This window comes from Natrix helvetica, assembly GCF_964273705.1.
Source record: "Natrix helvetica genome assembly, chromosome: 3".
NCBI classification, from domain to species: Eukaryota; Metazoa; Chordata; class Lepidosauria; order Squamata; family Natricidae; genus Natrix; species Natrix helvetica.
The window spans coordinates 86,663,464-86,678,676 of record NC_138549.1 but is presented as its reverse complement, the minus strand read 5'-3'; positions in this window follow the sequence as shown (position 1 = coordinate 86,678,676).

Genomic DNA, 15,213 nt, shown 5'->3' with positions numbered 1-15,213 from the left:
GCTTCTGTCGGAAGGAGCGGAGGTCGTTAATAGTTCTAATATCGGAGGGGAGGTCATTCCAGAGGGTTGGGCCCATCACAGAGAAGGCTCTACTCCTAGGCGCCACCCGTTGGCACTGCTTGGCGGATGGCACCTGGAGGAGTCCCTCCCTGTGAGAGCGGATAGGTCGTAGAGATGTGTGGGGTGAGATGCGATCCCGCAGGTAACTAAGTCCCATGCCATGGAGCGCTTTAAAGATAGTAACCAACACCTTGAAACACACCCGAAAAACCACAGGTAGCCAGTGCAGCTCGTGCAGGAGTGGTGTTATATGGGAGTATCTTGTTCCTCCCATGATAGCCCACGCGGTTTATCTGGCCAAGCCAGATTAGATACACAAGGAATTTGTCTCCGGTGCAGAAGCTCTCAGTGTACATACAAATGATCATCAGCATAATAATAATAATAATACCAATAAGAGCAGGTAGTAAAAAAGACAATAAGGATAATAATAATAATACTACAGCCATGCTACATGGTTAAATATACAAGCTGTCTATGGGAGGTAGATGCCTTAGTGTCCTCTAGATATTTTGAGCTACAATACCTACAGCCCTCTGACATTTTCCATATCGGGAAGAACTGATGGAAATGAAAACTCCAAACATCTGCAGAGTATTAAGTTGGCTCCAGCTATTCCAAGCTGTTAAAATCACTGAATTCACAATATACAGCCATTCAAGGCCCTAACAAATGACTTGTGAGTTGCTTTGACAGATTTTCTCCATTTATACTGAGGCATAACATGAGTGTTACACTTGGCCAGTCGTAATATTTGTGCTGATAGTCTCCCTAATATCAAAGATGAAGGATTGATAAAAAAAATTGCTTTGAGTGCAGGGAATTGTGACATATTCCTTTTTGTATTAGGAGTCTATGGGTTGAAATTTTATATCTGCTGCCTGGCCAGGCTTAGAGAACAGACCACTCAAGGGACAAACAAAAGAATTTTACTGTAACAGTAACAAAAAAGTTGTTCCAAAGATGAAATCAGTTGCTATCGGCTGACAATGTAGTCCTTGATTTACAACCAGTTGTGCAACAGTTCAAAATTATGACAGATCGGAAAAAGTTACTTATGATCCATCCTCAAAGTTGGAACTGCCCCAACCACACATACATATAGTCATGTGGTTGCAATTTGGGCTCTTGGCATTAGCATTTATAACCTGTTGCAGTGTTCCATGGTCCCATTTTTTTGCTTTGTGACTTTTTTGTGTTTACCGGGAGGAGGGGGGAACAGTTAAAAACACCCATTGGATTTTTTACTCACAACCTTGTGGTTTGCTTAACAACTGCGGTGACTCTCTTAAAGACCATCATAAAATTGAGTCTGGTCACTTGGGGCTTCAATGTACAACTGCAATGATTTACCATCGCAACATTTGGTCCTAACTCGAGGTCTACCTGTAGTTTACTGTATTATAATCCCATTGATCCAATTGTTATGTCCAAACCCATCTAGCATCCCTAGTTTTCCTTGCAATTGGCAACACATTGTAAGGATAATCTATGTCCTCTCCTCAAATCTCCTCTACCTTCACCAGCATATATTGACCATTGGCCATGCTAATTGGAGATGCCTGGAACTGGCAACCAGCAATGTTTGGACTGCCCATGAGGACTAGGATTTGTGAGATGGGGAGCCTACTAAAAAATTAAGGAACTATTGCATTTTTTTTTTTTAGTAAAGGAAAAATCAGAAAGAAATACATCCTGGAATAGAAAATCAGGAAAGGATATGGCTCATGAAAGTTGAGCTCGTTTTGATCATCAGGAACTAGATTATTAAGAAATCAGTTCGAAGAAATTATGTGGCTGGGCATGGAAGCACACCTACTGCATTTGTATGCGTTGCTTTTTAAAGGATTCTTTGATTAAGTAAATTCATTCTGTCTTTTGTATTGTGAGTACCCATAAGTATATGTTCATAGCCTAAGGAAAACAGAAATAAGACGGAAAAAGAAACAGTGGAAAGGCAACGTTGAGTCATCCAGTGACAATTTGCACTCGGTGAGATTAGGATTCCTGCCTTGTGTTCTAATATGCCTAAAATGAATTTTTTTTCTGTGGCTTAATCATACATTTTGCTGCTAATTTAACTACAGCATTTCTTTTCCTCAAGGGGATTGGCTTAGAGAAGGGAGAGAACCGTAGACGGGAAGTTAAATTTCAAGAAAGAGTGGTGCTTTTAACTTGCAATGTGTAGGTATAATCTAACAGATAAATCTCACCACCACCACCACCACACAAGTGGTATTGTCCAGTCATCCATAGTTGGTAGAGGTTTCCCACAATAATAAGGTGACCAACTTTTTTACAATGAAAAGGAGGACAAATAAATTGGAAAAAATATATCGTAAATAAAAGAAATATTTTATTCATTGCAACAATAATACACTAAAATATGATATATGCATAATAAAAACATTTGCAACATTTTATATTGTAATTATGCTTACATGCCTGTTAATTATTATTTAAATGAGTACTTTTCCATTGAATTAATATTTTTTGTCAATGTATCATCTTCTAACAATATATTGGAAATATCTGAACAAGAAATATCCTTCATATTGAATTTTACGGCAAGTGCTGCAGCTAGAGTATCAACATTCAATCTCGATTTCTCACTTGTCCAAAAATCATTGGCAATTGAAAAAAAACTCTTTCAACTGCTGCATTAGTTCCAGGGCAGCACAACGTAAATTGAACAAGTATAAATAAATGTTCACATGGAATATGTTCATTTTTGAAATGGCTGAAAATATCCACCCATCTTTTATCAATTTCAACATGTTGATTTTCCCATTGTATTAATTTTTCAGAATTTAAATATACATTCAGTCTTCTAATTTCTTCAAAGAGACAATTGTCGTCTATTTTAATGTCTAGCATTTCTTTAGATAAAAATTCAACACAAGATTCAATATCTGTTCAATATACTTGAGATGAAGTAAAAAAAAACACCATTAAAAACTGTTTAATAAAATACGTCACATAATGCGCAACAGATTAGCCTTCAAATATCAAAAAGGAGGACATGTAGGAGGACACTTTTCGAGGGAGGACAGAACTTACAAAAGAAGGACTGTCCTCCCTAAAGGAGGACGGTTGGTCACCTTAACAATAAGGCTAGTTGTAATGTTCTATAATGTATAGCAGGAAATAATCCTATTCAGCACTAAAGAGCAAATTCTGGAGAATTAGAGGTCCGATTCTAATTCTTTAATGTTTCTGTTCTTGTAGAATACCTTCCCATGAGCACAAAGTGATCCTATGCCATTACCAGTATTTATGTTCTGAGAGAGGATGAAACAGACAGAAAAGCCATATTGGGCTTTAAATAAATACATAAAAGGTTTTGTAGCAAACATATTTGAGCCACACCGTAGAAAATCCATTTCTGCTTTTGACTTCTCATTTCCCCTTCAAAGCTAATTGCTAGCAAATCTTTATTTCTCCCCACATCTTAAATTATGGCTACATGGTTGTGTATACCTAAAGAAAGAATGCAGTGTATATTCCGGAAATAGTCGATTTTGACATGTATATTGAAATACCAAAGATGAATTTCCTTTGGTTTATTATTTTTTTTAAAAAAAGATGCTGACTCATGATCTTGGTAGATAATATTATAGCTGTCCTTTTTACCAAGATAGAAAAAAAAAAGAAAAAAAGCACTGGCTTTTTTGTTCACCTGAAGATCCAATCAGCCCTAGAGTCAGAAAAAAAAAAAGTAATTAGAACTTGTTCTTTGAAAGATGCCTGAAAGATTCCCAAACTGTACATCTGAGGAAAATAATATATAGAACTTAATGAAATTTAAATCCACAGTCTATTCATAAAATCCACAATGCTGTATGAACATTAGTGAGGGGAAAAAAAAGGCGGGGGGGGGGATCCAGTCCCCTCTAGCAGTTGTGCAAACACAAGCAGGGCACCTGGTTAAACCATTGCCAATGATCTCCCACCCCCACCAAAAAAAACCCAATAATATATACTATCATATTGTGAAAAAGCATATGGAGCTGCTAGCTAGGGACATGCCCAAGTGGAATAAAGGTCCTTGGCTTGGGAGTTTCAAAAGGGTTAGGGCTCAAGGGGCAAAAGCTGTAAGTTGGTGAAATGACACCCACCAGATATGATCCAGAAAGAGGAAGCATCGAATTGTATCATCTGTGAATATTTGCATTAAATACTAAGAGTGTGACTCATGTCATATGATTATTACTAGAGGAGAATGTCACTTTAAAGAATGCATTTCTGCTCCTTCCCTTTCAATTGACAAGGGAAACAAGGTTCCCTGATGGAAATTTTCAAATTTTAAACATGCCTGGCTTCAGACCGAAGAGGGTGGAGGGAGGGAGGGTTAAATGGTGGTGGGTAAGCATCGTGCAAGTTGCTAATGTTCCATAAATGTATCATCGTTCGGCATCTAAAATGGTAATATAGCCTAATTATATTTTAAAAAGAAATAAATGATGATAGAATTTTGCTAAGCACACGAAAAAGCAGCATGATCTCCCCAGTTGCTTTTTGGAACAAGCAGCCTTTAAATCTAAAATTATATAGTTGAGCACCTGCTGGTGTTGGCCATTGCTTACTGTTTTGTCCATAGCAATGGAAATACATAATGGGCCACAAAAGGGAGAGGGAAAGAAGAAATTCATTCTCTCTCTCTCTCTCTCTCTCTCTCTCTCTCTCTCTCTCTCTCTCTCTCTCTCTCTCTCTCTCTCTCTCTCTCTCTCTCTCTCTCTCTCTCTCTCTCTCTCTCTCTCTCTCTCTCTCTCTCTCTCTCTCTCTCTCTCTCTCTCTCTCTCTCTCTCTCTCTCTCTCTCTCTCTCTCTCTCTCTCTCACACACACACACACACACACACACACACACACTGTATTGCCTTGATACACACACAAATTTAGAAGTATTTATTTTCTTTTCACATAACTTGTAAAACAACCCCAACCTTAAAATATCCTCATCCAATCAGCTGAATGTTCTTCAACCTTCAAGGTTAAAACTCAGGTTGCAGTGTGGCTTTCAACGAGTGCAGATTTCCTTCTTCTTCGGTTTTGAAAAGCTTGCATTAAAGAAGCGTTGGCAGAGAAAAAGAAATGTTTTAGCTAGCGCTACTGCAACCAACCTGCAAAACCCTAGACACCCACTAAATGGCAGCATAGATAGCTTCCTGGGCCTCTTTGCTACCATCTCTGAGCTATTTAAGAGACCTACCATAACTAAACTTTCAACACCATTGTCTTTGGGGTAGTGTGTGCTTTGTGTGTGTGTTTTAATATTGAAAATCCTAAATGGACTGATTGAGAGTACAACTGGAGAATACAGGAGTCAGATATATTTTAACTCTTCCTGCTTAGAAAGGGGAAAACACCTTTTGTTATCTGCGTTTTGTTCCATTGTAGATTTTTGGCCCTTGGGGTGATTAGCCTATTAATGCTTCCCCAGCTCAGCTTTCATGGCTAACCAGCAAGGAATCAAAATAGAAAAGACGTACAAATGAACCACAAATGAAGCAAGCCTCCTATGCTATATGTTTTCATCAGAGCACTGATTTCTGATCACCATAATTTAATCCTTAGGTGGGAGTTCATCTGTGCAGGGACCAAATGTTTTCTCAGTTATGCCATTTATCCATTCTAAACTCTAGATTTAATGGTCAAGGAGGTGCTGTTAAATGATACTGTATATTACCATATTTCAAAATATGTTTGTAAAAAATGCCTTCTTCGCTTTTTTTGCTAAAAGGAATCGTGCTTTTCTGCCTCTTAAGTCCTGCTCTGATGTCACTGTGATATTTATTACAGCTACTTGCTTTCATCTATAAATTATAAAACTTTGGAAAATGAAGAGGAGCAGAACTGATTTCTTAGTAATTTCCATTAAATAAGTTGTTTCTTGTTTATATCGGCTTGATTGAGCGCTGGGTTCGTTCTTTTTCTGCTGAAGAGTGAACCTCTTTCATTAAGCAAAACTATTGTTACTATGGCAGTTATCTTCCTCCTAAGTAGCAACAATACACAAAACGTAATAAAACACCATAAAATCGTGCATTTCTGTATCTCACACAAAAGTACACATCCTTATAAGCTGAGATCACATAGAATTAGAGAGGCGCTTTTGTCAGTAAACACTTGTGTCAGTAAAACATATATCTCATAGGGGCAAATTTCTATATTGTTAAAGATTGCTTCAGGGGTTGAGAATATCAAATCTAGAGCCTTGATCTCTAGAACAAACTAGAGATCACAAACTAGACCAAGATGATACAATTCCTATGGGCAGCATGCAAAACAACAAGCTCTCTTGCTAATATTCCTGCCCCAAGCAAACAGATAATGATGTCAGTTAAAATATAGATGATAAGGGAGCATAATTATATGAAATATAGTCTAATTTCTACCCTGTGCCTATTTTTAAAAATGCATGTATCTGTGAGGGCATATTTTTTACTGTCTATTGATTACATGCTGGGTTCCTGATAAATTTGATTTCAATGCCGTCTTGGATCCACAGCTGTCAGGTGGCCATGCTTATTCTAAAGAATAAGGGAGAGGGGTCAAGTTGTTTATTATTATTATTATTATTATTATTATTATTATTATTATTATTATTATTATTATTATAATCTTTGGTGAGATTTACATCCTTTGGGGCTGGTTGTTAGCTCAACAGCTCAAGTCCTAACCAAGGACCTAGGAACTGTTAAGGTAACGTCGGAGAATACAAGTTGTTCCAAGTAGGGTGGTTTTTTTGTAGAATCCAAATGTACAAGTCAGGTAAATTTAGAATTTCCAAATAGTGAGGTAGCCCTTTAGGTATTGCTCCAAGGGCATTATTATTATTATTATTATTAATAATAATAATAATAATAATAATAATAATAATAATAATAATAATAATAATAATAATAATAATAATAATAATATCATCATCATCATCATCATCATCCTCATCATCATCATCACTTTACTTATATTAAAGGAAGGAAAGCCGTGATCGATCCCCATTGATTTTTAAATTTTATTCTGAGAAATCTTGATTTATCTCTAGAAGTTTTGTATGCTGCTTTGCGACACAGGTTAAATATGGGTTCTTCACCCCCGTTCAGAAGAATGGGCTTTTTACCATGTTCTCAATGTTTTTCTGATGAATAGAATAGAATAGAATTCTTTATTGGCCAAGCGTGTACATAAAAGAAAAGATACATTCATCAAGAATCATTGTCAGAATTAATCAGAATTAATTCTGATTTTTAAAAACCAGATGCTTTCACCAGGGAGAAGTGTTTGAAATAAAAGGAAAGGAGCTCTTGCATTTTGCTGGTCATGTCTCTAATGTGAGAATTTTAGACTTTCTAAACATAATGACTGCTGGATATCAGAACAGACAAGTCCCCTTCATAACCCTGGATGCAATGGCTGACCATGGCAGACAGGCTAAGCTTTACCAAATGGGAAACAGTTAGGAAGGGTTTTTGAACAGTTGAAATCATCCACTTCTGGAATCTTTTTTATGCAGAGTGACCCAGCACATAACCTATGCATATATAATACGCAATGCTGTAGAAAAAATGCACAATCCCTAAGTGTATAGTATTCTAGGGAATTGCCTTTTTTTGGAAATCAGTGGAAAATATAGGCTATGTAAAGGAAGTACATCACAAGGCAGTATATAATATCACTGAAGTGCAAAAAGATGGGGAAGCAGGATTTCACATCTAGGCTTACGGAACAGCTCAAACTGAAGATGGTTACAATTATTGAGAGATTTCGGATGTGCAATTCATGAAACAGTATCATAAGTCAGGAAAAAAAATCATCTGGGGTGTTTCAGAAGGTTGTCATCAGAAGAGGGCCATGTAAGAGATAAATGGATGTTGTTTTTATTAATTACAGCCACTTAAATATTTTGAATCGAGATGGATTTATGAGCTGGTTCACACAAGCGGGAAACAGGGCATGATTACTCAATATGTGGTGAACGACAGCTGAATGTAGGAATTGGCAACTCTAAAATGTGTAGCAGGAAGAAGTCAGATTTATCTCTGCAGGATGTGCCGAAATAATCTTTGGAAGATGGAAGTTCCAAGTAAAATATCTGCACGATTTAGGCAACAGAGTCAAATCTGTTTTCAGCTCCCATAAATAATTATACTGTCTTTTATGATCACTGACTTGTATCTCACTGACTGTGGAAAACTGACTGGTCTCTAATCCACCAGTATTCGTTGCAATAAGTTTGTATTAAACAGTGTCTTCTCATTAATGTTAGTTAACAGCCAACCACGTTCTATGGTGTTTCTGGTGCACAGGCTCCAAAATTCAAAATGGCATGCCTATTTTTTTTTTTTTTTTGGCATTTGTTTTGCAAGAAAAGTCAGTGGTGGGATTTTAAAAAAATGTATTACCGGTTCTGTGGGCATGGCATTGCTTGGTGGGCGTGGCTTGGTGGGCAGAGGAAGGAGATACAAAATCCCCATTCCCTCCCCACTCCTGGGGGAAGGATACTGTAAAATTTCTATTCCCTCACTACCCCATTAACCTGCTTTCCAGCTCTGTTCTCTTGTGCAGGGCAACAGAAGAAGACCCAGTCTATCAGCTGGGACTCTGATCAGCTGGGACTCAGGCAACAAATAGATGCGGCGTGGCCAGCCAGAGGTGATATTTGCCAGTTCTCTGAACTACTCAAAATTTCCGCTACCAGTGAACCAGTCAGAACTGGCTGAATACCACCTCTGAGAAAAGCATAATCAGAAATCAAGGGTGCCTTAAAAATTATGAAAGAGTTCTGTATCACTTTATTTATTTATCTATGGCTTCCATGCCCTTTTAGTTTTCTAACCTTAATCAGTTTACAGCATAAAACATGATACATATAATATGGGCTAGAGCAGTTGAAAACATATCAAGAATAATAAGAATAAATAGCGACAATATAAATTTGACATAAATGCAATAACAGTATGATATAATTGCCTTGAGTGGTCTTTAAAGGCTGTCACATATTTTAAAATTACATGGTACTTCTTTTCTGGCAGAACTTAGCTGAGGTGGGTAACCAACCCAGCAAGGAGAATTGTATCTCTGTTGGGGCGCCAGGAACTGACTTTGTTACTAGACATTGAGGATGGCCATCTCAGGCTGCAGACGCTAAGCAGATGGGAACAGCAACTAGAGGGGGACAGAACAATATGTTCACAACAGCCTGTCCTCAAAACTAACTACGCAGTTGTCCTCGGGTGCAATTTTTTAAAATAAAAAATAAAGTGCACTTGCCACACCAGTCAGTTTTTTTCGGTGTGAGAAGATTTGTTTGCTTGCTTGTATGTTTGACTTCTTTGCCGCCCATCTCACCTAGGGGTAATTCTTGATGGTTTACAGACATTAAAAACCGATAAAACATTGAACAATGAACATTCAAAATAATAATAATAATTAGGAAGGGCTACCTAGATGGTGGAGGTCTTGTCCTTCACCATAGAAATAAAAATGTCTTGAGTTGATCCTGCATCATTGAGCAAGCAGGCAGATTTCCCCCTATTTATACCCCTATGTATTTCCTTCTCTAAAACTTCAGTTTTTCAAATTCTATTCTCCTTTGCTGGTGTCAAGAGCTAGTCAGAAGACCTTATCATCTTTTGAGCAACTATCGCAAATTGTGAATGGTATATCCCAGACATGGGTATGCAATTCCATTTTTTAAAAAAACCATTAGGTTCTATTAAGAAAACAGACTGTATATATCATTTAGAAATAAAAGGAATGTAATAGGGGGTAGAAGGCAGAAAGCATTGATGCAGAAAAGAAAATATGAGAATGATTGGATAAATGCCATCTTACTTTAGCATTTCCAACTCTTGCTTATCCATGTGTTACCCGTCCATGATGAGGCAAAGAGGAGTCAGACCGATGAAAAGAACATCCATATTGCAATGCAGGCCCGCCTTCTTGTATATTGTGCATTACAATATCACCGCCTATGCTTGAAGAATCTTCAGTTAAATTACACAAAAGGAAAAAGAAAAGGGGGATGCTCGAGCTGTTACGCCAAGGGTGTCAAACTTGCGCCCCATGGGCCGGATGTGTCACACACTAGCCACGCCCACCTCCAGTTTAGTGAAGGGGGCAAAAGTCATGATACGTTACGTGACGACAACAATGTGACAATGCGAGTTTGACACCCCTGTGTTACACCGTGGGGTTGCTTTGTCCCTCTGATAAAATCTGCGAATTTTTTGTGGATACTGCTTCACTCAATCTCCTTTTGTTTGAAGCCCTTAGGAAAATATAGGCAGCTTGTAGTGATCACGGGATGCAAAGGAAAAGGGAATCTTCTTGAGTTCCATCTTTTTATACTCAAAATTGGTAGATACTAAGATAGCTGGGAGGGGTCCTAGAAATGATCCACCCAGAGTTAACCCCAGACAGGTATTTTGAAACAATGTTTGATAATATTCTTCCCTCATAAATGGCGAGCTGGACTAATATTTGCAGATAGTCCTCAACTGATGACCACAATTGAGCTCAACATTTCTATTGCTAAGCGAAACATTTGTTAAGGGAGTTTTGTCCCATTTTATGACCTTTCTTGCCACAATTGTTAAGTGAGTCACTGCAGTTGTTAAGTTGTTAAGTGAATCTGGCTTCCCCATTGACTTGGCTTGTAAGAAGTTCCCAAAAGGTGTTGACATTGCCCGGGGATGTTGCAACCATCATAAATGTGAGGGGGTTGCCAAGTGTCCGAATATTGATCACATGGCCATGGGGATGCTGCAATAGTCATAAGTGTGAAAACTGGTCACAAATCACTTTTTTTCAGTGCCGTTGTAACTTTGAACGGTCACTAAGTGACCTGTAGTAAGTTAAGGACTATCTGTAATTTGTAGTATATTTATTGTAAGTGTACCTCTAGGCAGATAAATACACATATGCACATTTTACAGAAGTCTATGCCTTCCATCACCCTCTGTTTTGGGAAGAAGCAAATAGCGATGATGTTAGCCAATAGGGAGGAAGGGAAGCCACCGCTAACACCTCTCTCATCCTTCTGGATTTGGGCCAATTCATTTGTATTGTGGCTCTGCAATCAGTCCTTGTCCAGTTCGATCCAAGAAACAGACTTCATTTTAAAAACTCTCAAAGGTTTTGCAAGGAAAACAACTGTACGCGGAAGTTTTCTTGTGTTCTTTATGCTTTTTATGTGCTTGTGCATAAGTCTTATATACACTAGCCTCCACGTATATCCCAATGAATTCAGGCTAGCTTATTTATTAGTAAACTTTCTGATAGGGTAAATCATTATGTTAAACCATAAAGTAGCTTGGTTTTGATTTAACATGTTTTCCTAAGCCAACCTTGTGTTTTATCGAGCAAAGCTAGTCTCCTATTGCAATGTGTGAATCAGACAATTATGGGATTATTTAATACACCACAGTTAAAAACCCAAGTTTAGCACAAAACATGAAGCATGCCGGAGTAAAGCATTAATAGACAGACTATCAAGGTAGGTGGAGTCTAAAGTGCCCAAAGGTATCTAACAAAAATAAGAAAAATTCTCTAAAATATTTCTATGAAGTATCAACTACTTAAGGGTCAAATAACATAAGGAAAGGAGAATGAAGCTACTGCTTTGATAGCACCAAAAGTATTCCACAAAGTTAGAACTTACATAAGTTTACCCAGCGCTTGAGAAAGTAGATGCAGTTAAACAGGTGATGTTATATCAGGTTAGAAATTTTAGCAAATTGCTGTCACGACTCCTTCTCAGTTATGTATTCATCTCTCTAGAGGGGGGAAAAAAACTCAATTATTTTGATCTGTTAGCTTGTAGAACTCGAGTTTTATTTCTTTCAAAAACTAGAATATAATCAATCGTTTGCTCTGGAGAAGTAGCATTTGCATTAGAGGTATGTGTGAATCAGCCAAGTTCTAATTCGGATTCAAGTTAAGGTACATTTTTTGTCAAAAGCAACAAAGTTAGATTCAAATCAATTCAAGACAGAGGTGGGTTGCTCCCAGTTCGGCCTGGATCAGGCGACGCTATGCTAGAGAAGCATGAAAATGCCTACAGATAGTCAATCCTTCCTCCCTCCTGCTGGGATCAAGGCAGGAGAAATGATAGATCCATTAGAGCAGTGTTTCTCAAAGTGTGGTCCTCTGCGGGACCCCACAAGACCCTCTCAGAGATCCACAAAATCAAAGTTATTTGCCAGACTACATTGAAAAATAATACTATATTAAAACCCCATCAAACAATCGTGAGAAGTGGTAGCAGCAGCAGATGTGTCAATTTTATTTTTTTAATACAATAAATATCAGTAAATATATTCCATACAAGCAAAAGCTCGTTTGGGGTTCCCCCATACTTTCTAAAAGTAGGAAGGAATTCTGAGAGAGGGGGGAAAACTTTTAAAAAGTGCTTTACAGAACATTAACCCGATTCAAGGATTATTCCACCATCATTTTTTAAACAGTTTCCCTTCACTTCTTTTGAAGTCATGATAGCAGAAATGAGGAGCGGGGTGGGGTGGGGTGGAAACCTGCTACCAACGCAACCTCCAAATTGTACAACAAAGCATCTATAAAGAATTAATGCAGAAGAGGTCTTACTCCAACTTATCCCCCCCCCCCCCTGAACAGTATTTAGAGTAAGCCTGTACTAAAGATAAAGGTTGACAATCTTGTTCAGAAAGGTTATTGATAAGGTTAGCCTCTTCTGGGAATAATTTATTTTGTGTTGCTTAAGCAACAATTTTTTAAAAAAAGGATTCTGAAAAGCATATTCATCAGATTACTACCATTGATATAGATGTACAGCACAGGTGTCAAACTCGCTGTGTCATATTGCCGTCATGTGACGTATCACAACGTTTTTCCCCTTTGCGGAGCTGGGGTGGGCGTGGCCCAGTGGTGGGATTCAATTTTTTTTACTACCGGTTCTGTGGCCTTGGCTTGATGGGTGTGGCATGGCTTGATGGGCGAGGAAAGGATACTGCAAAATCCCTATTTCCTCCCGATCAGCTGGGACTTGGGAGGCAGAGAATAGATGGGGGTGGGGCCAATCAGAGGTGGTATTTACTGATACTCCAAACTACTCAACATTTCTGCTGACGGTTCTCCAGAACTGGTCAGAACCTGCTGAATACCACCTCTGGCGTGACGCATCCAGCCCACAGGCCTCTTGTTTGACACCCCTGATGTAAAGAAATAATATATATATAGTTTATGGAGTAGATTATGCTATCACAGTTCAACTCAAGCAGTGAATATGCCTAAATCCTGTTTTTTCTCTTCCTCCAATGAACCTTCTGTAAAGCAAATATCAGAAGCACCAAAGGCAGCATGATGCTCCACAAAGCGCTTGATAGATCCGATTGCTTAAGACGACAAAATTTATTGGTTGGCCACTCGCAACGGTACTAGAGAGTCCATCATACTATTTTGTAAGACCAAAGCGTCATAAGATCTGCAAAACCACTTTCAAATTTCTGCAAATAATTTCCAAATCACCTGTTTTGAATCAGTTTGATCAAATGTCCTATAAATTGACTCGGCCACAAAAAACGGTTTCATACGTTAAAAGATGCCTGAAGTCACGTTGATCCTCATGAACAAATTCTCGTAAAATTATTTTCCTTCTATCAACTAAAATCATTGTAAATAACTTGCAGTCATTATTAAGTAATGACAATCAACCTGAAATTACTTGTCAAAGTCCAATCTTCTCCCTTTTTTTAGGATATTTACTTCTTTCCAACTCTCTGGTAGTTTTCTTCCCTGTAAGATAGAATTCACTGTGTTTTATAAACTTTGTAAAATTTCATCTTCAAGACATTTAGGATAAGTATCTGATCGTCTGTCTCAGTGATGGCTAACCTTTTTGTTGTTGGGTGCCAAAAATGTGAGTGCCCATAATGCAAAGTGAACCCCCCACATGCGCATGCATGCACAACCCTTCCCACGCTCCTCCCCCCTCCATGCATGCTGCATTGCTCGCCTCCAAGCTGAGCTTGGTACTTCCTCCAGGGAGGCTGTTTTCACCCTCCCCAGGCTCCAGGAAAGCCTCCGAAGCCTGGGGAGGGCAAACATGGCCTCTCCCGGCCCTCTGGAAGGCCAAAAATCAGCTGGCCAGTGTGTGCATGCTCGCTGGACGGCTCATGTGTCAGCAGATAGGGCTCCAAGTGCCACCTGTGGCACGCATGCCATAGATTCGCCATCACGGGTCTATCTTGTCCAGCCACTTTTCCTGGTTTAATATTTTTGTTATAACCTTGTTATGGGTCCATTCATAATCTGTCTCTCTTCCTCTGTAATCCAAAGTAAGCTTTTTTTATTATTATTTTTACATATCTACCTATTTCCTCCACAGACATCACTTCCCTTATAATAAGTTGGCATAACATTGATGCAGTGCTTTTGGTACACCTGCATTATCCATTAATGCAGCATCTCCCTCTTGTAATTTCAATATCATTTTCTTTTCCTTGCCTGTTCATAATTTATATGCCAACCGTATAAATGTGGAAATGTGATCTAGATGCAACACCGGCTGCCCGGTAAGCTTTCTTTCCAAAATTGGCATTGGTGTTCAAGTTAGATCCGAAAATAACATCAGTGACCCCATGTTCTAACCTATTTCCATTTACAAATGTTTTTCTCCATTACACATTATTATTTAGAGAGAGTAGCATGTGGGGGTCACCTACTGTTAGTTAGAAATAGCTGCAGAGGCGATTGCTGTACATATGGAAAGATGTGGATTCTTTTCTGGCCCTGTTTGTCCTTAACTACACGGGAGAGGAGCATGACTCATATCTAACTGGAGACCCTCCCAGGGAGTCTTTTCCATTTAAAACCAGCCATTCTCTGTCTGCATGATTCTGCATGAGGGAACTTAGAACTGAACGACGCATACAGCTTATTGAATCTCTTGCAGAACTTGGGAAAAAAAATCCAAATGCAGGTAGGAGATTGAGAATGCTAATGGACGGGGGAAAATATAAAAATTGTACGTATTGAAAATCGGGCTTTGTCCATTGTCTTGGTGTGAGAGACAAACGTTCACCCGTGTCTCTGCTCTTGGTTTTAAACATTTTATTTTATTTTACTTTAATTCTTTAGTTCAATTTTTACATTTTTGAGCTGGCTGTTTCCTTCAA